A 10,340-nucleotide genomic window follows, 5' to 3' on the forward strand; every position below is an offset into this window, starting at 1 on the left:
GGATGGAATAGGGGGTTAGTGGGGGCACGGAAGGAGGGAAGGGAGAGGGAACTGTGATTGACATGTAAAACAAGCTTGTTTCTAATTTAAATAAAAAGTGAAAAACAAAAAACAAAAAACACTGTACTCATGTATGAAATTCTCAAAAATTGAAAACAAAATGTGAGGGTTGGAGTGGTTAAGAACACTGACTGCTCTTCCAGAGGACCTGGGTTCAATTCCCAACAAATACACATGGCAGCTCACAACCCTCTGTAATTCCAATTCTAGGAGATCCAATGCCCTTTTAAACCTCCAAGAATACCTGGCATGTGAGTGTAGTCAAAACATTCACATATATAAAACAATAGCATAAATCAAATTTTAAAAAATCGTGTGTGTGTGTGTGTGTGTGTGTGTGTGTGTGTGTGTGTGTGTGTGTGTCTTTTCGAGACAGGGTTTCTCTGTGGCTTTGGAGGCTGTTCTGGAACTAGTTCTTATAGACCAGGCTGGTCTCGAACTCACAAAGATCTGCCTGCCTCTGCCTCCCAAGTGCTGGGATTAAAGGTGTGCACAACCACTGCCCAGTTTAAACAATATTTATAAGCAATAAGGCAGGGCACATAGGGTGTGAAAAATCTAGTGTACATCTTGGGAAATCACAGCTTCTGAACCTAACCCCATAGTTAAGAATCCAATTCACACACACACACACACACACACACACACACAACCCCACCCCACCCTGTCCTAGCCACCAGCTGCTGACGGGACAGCTAACCCAGCCCCCCCACCACCACCACCAATTGCAGCATTCAGGGTATCAGGCCTGCACCTCATCTGGGCAGCACAATAGAGCTGACCCTGTTGACAGGGTTGCTCATTAGCCAGCCCCAAGAACTTGAGAGAAGTGGCCCTCATCTGTCATAAGGTGGTGGGCAAGAGTGAGATGCCCTGCCCACCTCTGTCCCTCACTGCCTGTGACAGGTAGGAGAGCTGTCCTTTCCCCGCCCAGCTGCACCTCATATGGGCAATAAAGTAGATCTGGCTCTGGTGGTGGAGGTGTGGGGTGAGCAGGCCTGAGGGCATGAGGATCGGAGAATCAGCCCCACTCCTTGCTGCTTATGGCATAGGGTGAGCTAGTTGGGGCAGTGCTGATGGTAAGGATGAGGGAGAGCGGGCAGGCTGACCAGCCCAGCAAACATCCAGACCCAGAACCAGGGCTATGAGTTGACCCATCCCAACATCCATCCCATCTATGATCTGCTGGAGCATGTAAAGAGGCTGATCCTGCAAACCCAAAGCTGCAGAATCTCCATAACACAGCAAAGTAACAGAATAACCAAGAGGAGTCCCAATGAGGGCCCAGAATTGACAGTGTAGCAGAAACCAGAGGCCTCGAACCTGACCAATGACTCATGGCAATGAACACTTGCAAATAAAGATGAATGGACAAAGGGTATAACATGTGACTGACTCACTGTGTCACACTACATGACAAGGTTTTTATTTTTCTTATGAATTGTATTTTATCTTCGCAGGGAGGTTGCACGGGCAGAGGGCGAGTGTGAAGGGTCAGGGAGATGAGTGGGACTGATGTGCATGATTTGAAATCCACAAAAAAAATCAATAAAAAGTTAAAATTAGAAAAAAAAAGCACCCAACTCATTATTTCCTACAATGTTATATATCTAATAATTGATAAGAACAAAAATCCCGTAAGTTATAGTAATTGCTTTAAAATCATGAGACAATTTAGTAGCAAGCTTTAAAATATTTGCTTCTTGGGAACTCCCCTGCTCTGGTGCAGTCCCCACCAGCTGGCAAGCAGGTGCGAGACCTGCCTCCAGGCTGTACCCCACCCCCACCACTGGACTTTGTCCCTCCAACACCCACTCTATTGCCCAACCCCATGCATCTGAACATCCTCCCTGTGACCAGCCCTCCCCCACAACTCCAGCAGACTACATAGGCACAGGCACAGGCACAAACCACACCAGTTGGAAAAACAGTCCCCACTAGCTGACAAGCAGAATACATAGGCACAGGTGGAAACCACACCAGTTGGAAGAACAGACTACAGAGACACAGGCATGACCCACACCAATTGGAAGAACAAATGAGTAAATACCAATGTAAGAATACATTCAACAACCGAAAGAGCAATATGACCCTACCAGAACACAGTGATCCTACACAGTAAGACCTAAACATTCCAATGCAGCTGAAAGATAAGAAAACAAACTTAAAAATAACTTTATGAAGATAATAGAGGGCTTTAAAAATGAAATGAAAAATTTGCTTAAAGAAATCAAGGAAAAGACAAAAAATTGAAAGAAATCAATAAATCCTTTAAAGAAAGCCAAGAAAAAGCCATAAGACAGGTGAAGGAAATGGTTCAAGATTTGAAAATTCAAATAGAAACACAAACCATGGGAATTCTGGAAATGGAAAATCTGGGGAAGTGAACTGGAACTACAGATACAAGCATCACCAACAGAATACAAGAGATGGAAGATAGAATCTCAGGCATCGAGGATTTGATAGAGGAAATAGATTCACCAGTCAAAGAAAAGGATTTAACCTTAAATCCAGCAAATTCTTAACACAAAACATCTAGGAAATCTGGGACACCATGAAAAGACCAAACCTAAGAGATTTTGGCATAGAAGGAAAAGAATCCCAGCTCAAAGGCACAGAAAATATAATCAACAAAATAACAGAAGAAAACTTTCCCAACCTAAAGGACATTCCTATAAAGATACAAGAAGCCTACAGAATGACAAATAGGCTAACCTCCCCCCAAAATACTCCCCTCCCCAAGTAATAATCAAAACACTAAAGATACAGAATGAAGAAAGAATTTTAAGAGCTGCAAAGGAAAAAGACCAAGTAATATATAAAGGCAGACCTATCAGAATTATACCTGACTTCTAAATGGAGAGTCTAAAAGCCAGAAGGTCCAGGACTGACATTTTGCAAACAATAAGGGACCATGGATGCCAGCCCAGATTACTATATCCAGCAAAACTTTTAAACACCATAAATGGAAAAGGCAGGATATTACATGACAGATTTAAACAATACCTATTCACAAATCCAGCCCTACAGAAAGTGCTAGTAGGAAAACTCCAACCCAAGGAAGTTAGCTACATCCACAAAAACACAGGCAATAGATAATTTCACACCAAAAAAACCCCAAAATAAACAAAAACAAACAAACAAAAAACCAACCAAACAAACAAACAAACGCAAAGAAGGGAAACACACACAGGACTACAACCATTACCACCAAAACCAAAAAATAACAGGAATTAACACTCACTGGCCAATAACATCTTTTTTTTTCCCCTTCTAGACAGGGTCTCTCTGTGTAACAGTATTGGTTGTCCTAGAACTCACTTTGTAGAACAGGCTGGCCTTGAACTTACTGTCTGCCTCTACCTCCCAAGTCCTGGGATTAAAGGCCTGTACCACCACTGCCCAGCCATTAACATCTCTTAATGCCAATTGACTCAATTTGTCAATAAAAAGAAACAGGCTAACAGGATGGATAAAAAAGTAGGATCCATCCTTCTGCTACATACAAGAAACACACCTCAACTTCAAAGACAGACATTACCTCAAAGGGTAAGGAAAAGGGTTAGGAAAAGATCTAATAAAATGAAGCAAGCCAGTGTAGCTATCCTAATATCTAACAAAATAGACTTCAAACTAAAATTAATAAAAAAAGATGGAGAAGGACATTCATATTCATTAAAGGAAAAATCCATCAAGATGAAGTCTCAATTCTGAACATCTATGTCCCCAAATACAAGGGCACCCACATTTGTAAAAGAAGCATTACTAAAGTTTAAATCATACATCAATCCCCACACACTAATAGTGGAAGAATTCAACACCCCACTCTCACCACTGGACAGGTTTATCAGACAGAAGCTTAACAGAGAAACAAGGGAACTAGCAAATGTTATGACTTAAATGGACTTAAGAGGCATCTACAGAACATTTCACCCAAAGACAAAAGAATATACCTTCTTCTCAGCACCACATGGAACCTTCTCTAAAACTGACCACATACTCACTCACATGCAAATCTCAACAGATACAAAAAATTGAAATAATCCCTTTTATCTTATTGGATCACATGGCTTAAAGTTAGAATTCAACAACAGCACTAATTGTAGAAGCTCATAAACTCATGGAAACTGAACAATGCTCAACTGAATCACCACTGGATCAAGGAAGAAATAAAGAAATTAAAGACTTCCTAGAATTCAATGAAAATGAATGCATAACATACCCAAACTTATGAGACACTATGAAAGCAGTGCTAAGCTGCATGGTGGTGGTGCACACCTTTAATCTCAGCACTTGGGAGGCAGAGGCAGGCGGATCTCTGTGAATTGAGACCAGCCTAGTGCTAAGCAGTGCTAAGAGGAAAGTAGGCACTAAAGTGCCTACATAAAGAATCTGGAGCAGGGGCTGGAGAGATGGCTCAGCGGTTAAGAGCAATGACTGTTCTTCCAAAGGTCCTGAGTTTAATTCCCAGCAACCACATGGTGGCTCACAAAGACCTTGAATGAGATCCGGTGCCCTCTGCTGGCATGCAGGCAGAAGACTGTATAGACTGTATACATAATAAATAAATAAAATCTTTAAAAAAAAAAAAAAGAATCTGGAGAAATCCACACTAGCAACTTAACAGCTCTAGAACAAAAAGAAGGAAAGTCACCCAAGAGGAGAAGATACAGGAAATAATCAAACTGAGGGCTGAAATCAGTAAAATAGAAACAAAGAGAGCAATACAAAGAATCAATGAGACAAAGAGATGGCTCTTTGAGAAAATCAACAAGATACACAAACCCTTATCCAAACTAACCAAAAGACAGAAAGAATATCCAAATCAACAAAATCAGAAACAAAAAGGGGGACATAACATCAGGTCAGGTGATACTTAAAAAACCTGTACTCCACAAAATTGGAAAATCTTAAAAAAAAAGGACAATTTTCTTGATAGGTAACACATACCAAATAAATAATTTAAACAGACCTATAACCCTTAAGGAAACAGGAGCAGTCATTAAAAGTCTTCCAACCAAAACCATAGAGACAGCTGACCTGAGCTAGTGGGAACTCACAGACTCTGGACTGTGAGCTGGAAACTTGCTTGGGACCAAACTAGGCTCTCTGAATGAGGGTGACAGTTATGTGGCTTTATCTGTTTGTGGGGGGGGGGCAGTGGGACCAGGACTTATCCCAGGTGCACAATGTGGCTTTTTGGAACCCATTCTCTATGGTGGGATACCTTGCTCAGTCTTGATGCAGGGGAAAGGGGCTTGGTCCTGACTCAACTTGGTATGCCAGACTTTGTTGACTCACCATAGGATGCCCTTTGCCCTCCAAGGAGTGGAAGGGGGTTTGGATAAAGGGAAGTGGGAAGTGGGAGAAAGGGAGGGAAGGGGAGCTGGGGTTGGTATGTAAAACGAAAAAAAATCTAAAATAAAAATAAAGATCTCCCAACAACAAAAAGCAAGCCCAGGGCCAGATGGTTTCAGCACAGAATTCTATCAGAAATTCAATGTGTATTAATACTCCTCAAATTGTCAACATTGCCAAATTCTTTTTTATGAGGCCACAGTTACTGATACCCAAACCACACATAGATGAAACAAAAAAGAGAATTACAGACCAATCTCCCTCATGAACATTGATGCAAAAATACTCAGTAAAATACTGGCGAACTGAATCCAAGAACACATCAAAAAAATTATCCACCATAATCAAGTAGGTTTCATGCCAGCAATACAGGGATGTTTCAACATACAAAAATCTGTCAATGTAATCCACCATATGAATAAACTGAAAGAAAAAGAAGACATGATCATCTTATTAGATGCTGAAAAGACTTTGATAAAAATCTCGCTCCCTTTCATGAAAAAGGTCTTTGAGAGATCAGGGATACAAGGAACATACCTAAACATAGTAAAAAACAATACACAGCAAGCCAACAGCCAACATCAAGTTAAATGGAGAGATAACTCAAAGTGATCCCACTAAAATCAGGAACAAGACAAGGCTGTCCACTCTCTCCATTTCTATTCAATAGTGCACTCAAAGTTCCAGCTACAGCAATAAGACAACAAAAGGAGATCAAGGGGATATAAATTGGAAAGGAAGAAGTCAAACTTTTGCTATTTGCAAATTACATGATAGTTTACATAAGTGGCCCCCAAAATTCTACCAGGGAACTCTTACAGCTGATAAACACCTTCAGTAATGTGGATGTATACAAGATTAACTCAAAGAAATCAGTAGCCCTCCTATATATAGATCCTAAGTGGGTTAAGAAAGAAATCAGAGAAACATCATCCTTTCAATAGCCACAAACAACATGAAATATCTTGGGGTAATGCTAACCAAACAAGTGAAATACCTGTATGACAAGAAATTTAAATTTTTGAAGAAAGAAATTGGAGAATATATCAGAAAATTGAAAAATCTCCAATGCTTATGGATTGGTAGGATTAACATAGTAAAAATGGCAATCTTACCAAAAGCAATCTACAGATTCAATGAAATCCCCATCAAAATCCCAGCACAATTCTTCACAGACCTTGAAAGAACAATACTCAACTTTATATGGAAAAACAAAACAATGCTTTACAATAAAGAACTTATGGAGGCATCACTATCCCTTACTTCAAGCTTTACCATAGATCTATAGTAATAAAAACAGCATGGTACTGGCATAAAAACAGAAAGGTGGATCAATGGAATAGAATCAAAGACCCTGACATAATCCTACACACCTATGAATACCTGATTTTTGACAAGCCAAAATTATACAATGGAAGAAAGAAAGCATCTTCAACAAATGGTACTGGCACAACTGTATGTTCTCATGTAGAAGAATGCAAATAGATCCATATCTATTGCCCTGCACAAAATTCAAGTCCAAGTGGATCAAAGACCTCTACATAAATCCAGTTACACTGAACCCGAAAGAAGTAGCCATGAACACATTGGCATAGGAGACCACTTCCTGAATGTAACACCAGTAGCACAGACACTGATATCTACAATTAATAAATGGGTCCTCCTGAAACTGAAAACCTTCTGTAAGGCAAAGGACACTGTCAATAAGACAAAACAGCAGCCTACAGAATGGGAAAAGATCTTCACCAACTCCACATCTGACAGAGGGCTGATCTCCAAAATATATAAAGAACTTAAGAAACTAGACATCAAATTTCCACATAATCCAATTTTAAAAATGGAGTACAGATTTAAACAGAGAATTCTCAACAGAAGAACCTCAAATGTCCAGAAATACACTTAAAGAATTGCACAACATCCTTAGTCATCAGGGAAATGCAAATCAAAATACCATCTTACACCTGTCAGAATGGCTAAGATAAAAAAAAAATGTTGACAGCCTATGTTGGAGGGGATGTGGAGTAAGGGGAATGCTCCTTACTCCACATCCAGCAGTGGACACTTGTAAGGTCACTTTGAAATTCAGTGTGGCGGTTTCTCAGAAATTGGGAATAAATCTACCTCAAGATTCAGCAATACTAATCTTGGGCATATACCCAAAAGATGCACAATCATACCAAAAGACACTTGCTTAGCATGATTTCTAATAGCCAGAACCTGGAAACAACCTAGATGCCCCTCAACTGAAGAATGGATAGAGAAAATGTGATACATTCACACAATGGAGTATTTATTACTCAGTGGTTAAACAAAAATGACATCATGAAATGTGAAGAGAAATGATGGAACTAGAAAAAAAATCATCCTGAGTGAGGTAACCCAGACACAGAAAGACAAATGTGGTATGTATTCACTCATAAGTAGATATTAGATGAAAGCAAAGGATAACCAGACTACAATTCACAGTCCCAGAGAAGCTAGGTAACAAGAAAGATCTTTAGAGGTACATACATGGATTTCCCTGGGAAAAGGATATTTCTCAATCACTATCAAGAAAATGCAAAATACCACCTCACCCCAATAAGAATAACTCCTCAAAGAGACAAAAAGATAGCAAGTATTAGAGAGGGTGTGAAGAAAAAGGAGCCATTGCCCACATTGTTGGTAGAAATGTGAGTGAATACAGTCCTTATGGAAAGTATGGCAGCTCCTCAGAAAACTAAGCATATTGTGCACAAGTATAATTTTAGCACTCAGGAGGTGGAGGCAGGAAGATCTTGAGTTTGAGGCCAGCCTGGGCTATATAATGAGTTCAGGCTATCCTAGGAGATAGGGGCTACAAAGTGAGACCCTATCTCCAAAAGGCCAGTAGGGGGGAAAGGTGAAATACAATTTGACCCAGACGTTCCACTACAGGGTATATATTGAAAGAAAATAAAATCATTTTTCTCATTGAGCACTATTGATAAAGGCCAAAAAGACAGAGAAAAACCTAAATGTCCACCAACTAATGAAAAACCAGGCACCCAAAGACAAGCACCAGGTTATCTCACTCACACATGGAGTCTGGAAACCCTGGTGTTCTCGGCAGCAGCCAGAGGAGCGCCATGGTACTAGGTGCTCAGTTACAATTAGGAGCAAGATCTTTTGGTGAGCTGTGACTAAAGGCCAACCCCCAGGGGTATCTCTTAATATATCCGGTTTTTATACTTTTGTCCCAGCTAAAATTAATTTAATCAGACAAATAACAAGCCTCAATATATTTTAGGGATCATTATTAACACACAAAGCAACTTGTTATTGATTTTTTCAGCTGCACAATATTCAATTGTGGCTGTCTTGTACAGCAGTGCAGCTGTGTTGTTTCCAGTGTTTTGCTATTGTATAAAGTGTGCTGGTAGCTTTCATGCACAAAAGACAATTTAATTAAATCTGCCAGAATCCTCCACCCATCCCTATTTCAAAGTGGACTGTGTCTATGTGTCACTTGATTGCTCCAATGTTGCCATGTTTCACTTTTTGGTTTTCTTACTTTGCATAGGAAATAAGGCATGAAGAACTCAGCTGTTATATTCAGTTAACACCCACAGACTTTGTTTGGAAGGTGGGAAATCAGCAATCTATAGTTCTCTGTGTTACTACAATTCAGTAGCCTGTCCTCTTTTTCTTTACCTTGTAAGGACAACCCATTATATAAATGATTTGGTTCAACATTCTTAGATCTGCCTCATTCAATCTACAGGAGGGTGAACACATTGCCTTAAGTGCTTTGTTCTTACTGTGGTGTAGAAAGGTACCTGCTCCACTGACTTCAACAAATCTAGAAATACATACTGTGTGCCAGGCACCATGTTGTGTACCATAAAAAACAAACAAACAAAAACCAAAAACCACCACCCCCCAAAAAGTGACTGGGGCACACACCCATTGTCTATTCTGGTAGGTCTATGACAGTAACTCTAAGACACTGTGACTGGCTCAGCCATTTCAGTCAACACATGAAATATCATTTAGTTACCTTTTGTTTGTTTGTTTGTTTTTGTTTTGTTTTTGAGACATTCTCTGTGTAGCCCTGGCTATCCTGGGACTCACTCTGTAGACCAGGCTGTCCTCAAACTCAGAGATCCACCTGCCTGCCTCTGCCTCCCAAGTGCTGGGATTCAGGCATGCATCACCACTGCCTGGCCCCTCTTTTTTTCTTTTTCTTTTTCTTTTTCTTTTCCTTTTTCTTTTCTTTTCCTTTTTCTTTTTCTTTTTCTTTTCTTTTCTTATTTTTTTCTTTTTTTTTTTGGTTTTTCAGGGTTTTTCTGTGTAGCTTTGGAGCCTATCCTGGCACTCGCTTTGGAGACCAGGCTGGCCTCGAACTCACAGAGATCCGCCTGCCTCTGCCTCCCGAGTGCTGGGATTAAAGGCGTGCACCACCAACCCCCGGCCTTCTTTCTTTTCTTTTCTTTTTTTTAAGTGCAAAGCTTCATTACACTGCTACCTTCTTGAGGTGAACATTATGGAAAGTAATGAAAAGGGGTCCAAAGGGTTTAGTACTTTCTGATAGGGCTTCAATCCCAAGGGTAAACTTGGGACACCCACCATCCGTCCACCTCCCACCCATCTAGAGTATGGATCCAAAGGAGTCTATCACTCTGTTTCTAAGCAATAGTGTCTGTACTGACTAGTTTTATGTCCACTTAATACAAACTAGCATCATCTGAGAGAAGGCAGCCTCAGCTGAGAAAATGCCTCCCTAAAATCAGGCTGCAGGCAAGCCTGCAGGGTATTTTCTTAATTAGTGATTGATGGGGGAGGGCCCAGGCCATTGTGGGTGGTACCACCCTGGTGGGCCTGGGTTCTATAAGAAAGCAGGTTGAGCAAGTAATGAGGAGCAAGCCAGTAAACAGCAGGGCTCCATGGCCTATGCTCCTGCC

Source organism: Cricetulus griseus (genome assembly GCF_003668045.3).
Source record: "Cricetulus griseus strain 17A/GY chromosome 1 unlocalized genomic scaffold, alternate assembly CriGri-PICRH-1.0 chr1_0, whole genome shotgun sequence".
NCBI lineage: Eukaryota > Metazoa > Chordata > Mammalia > Rodentia > Cricetidae > Cricetulus > Cricetulus griseus.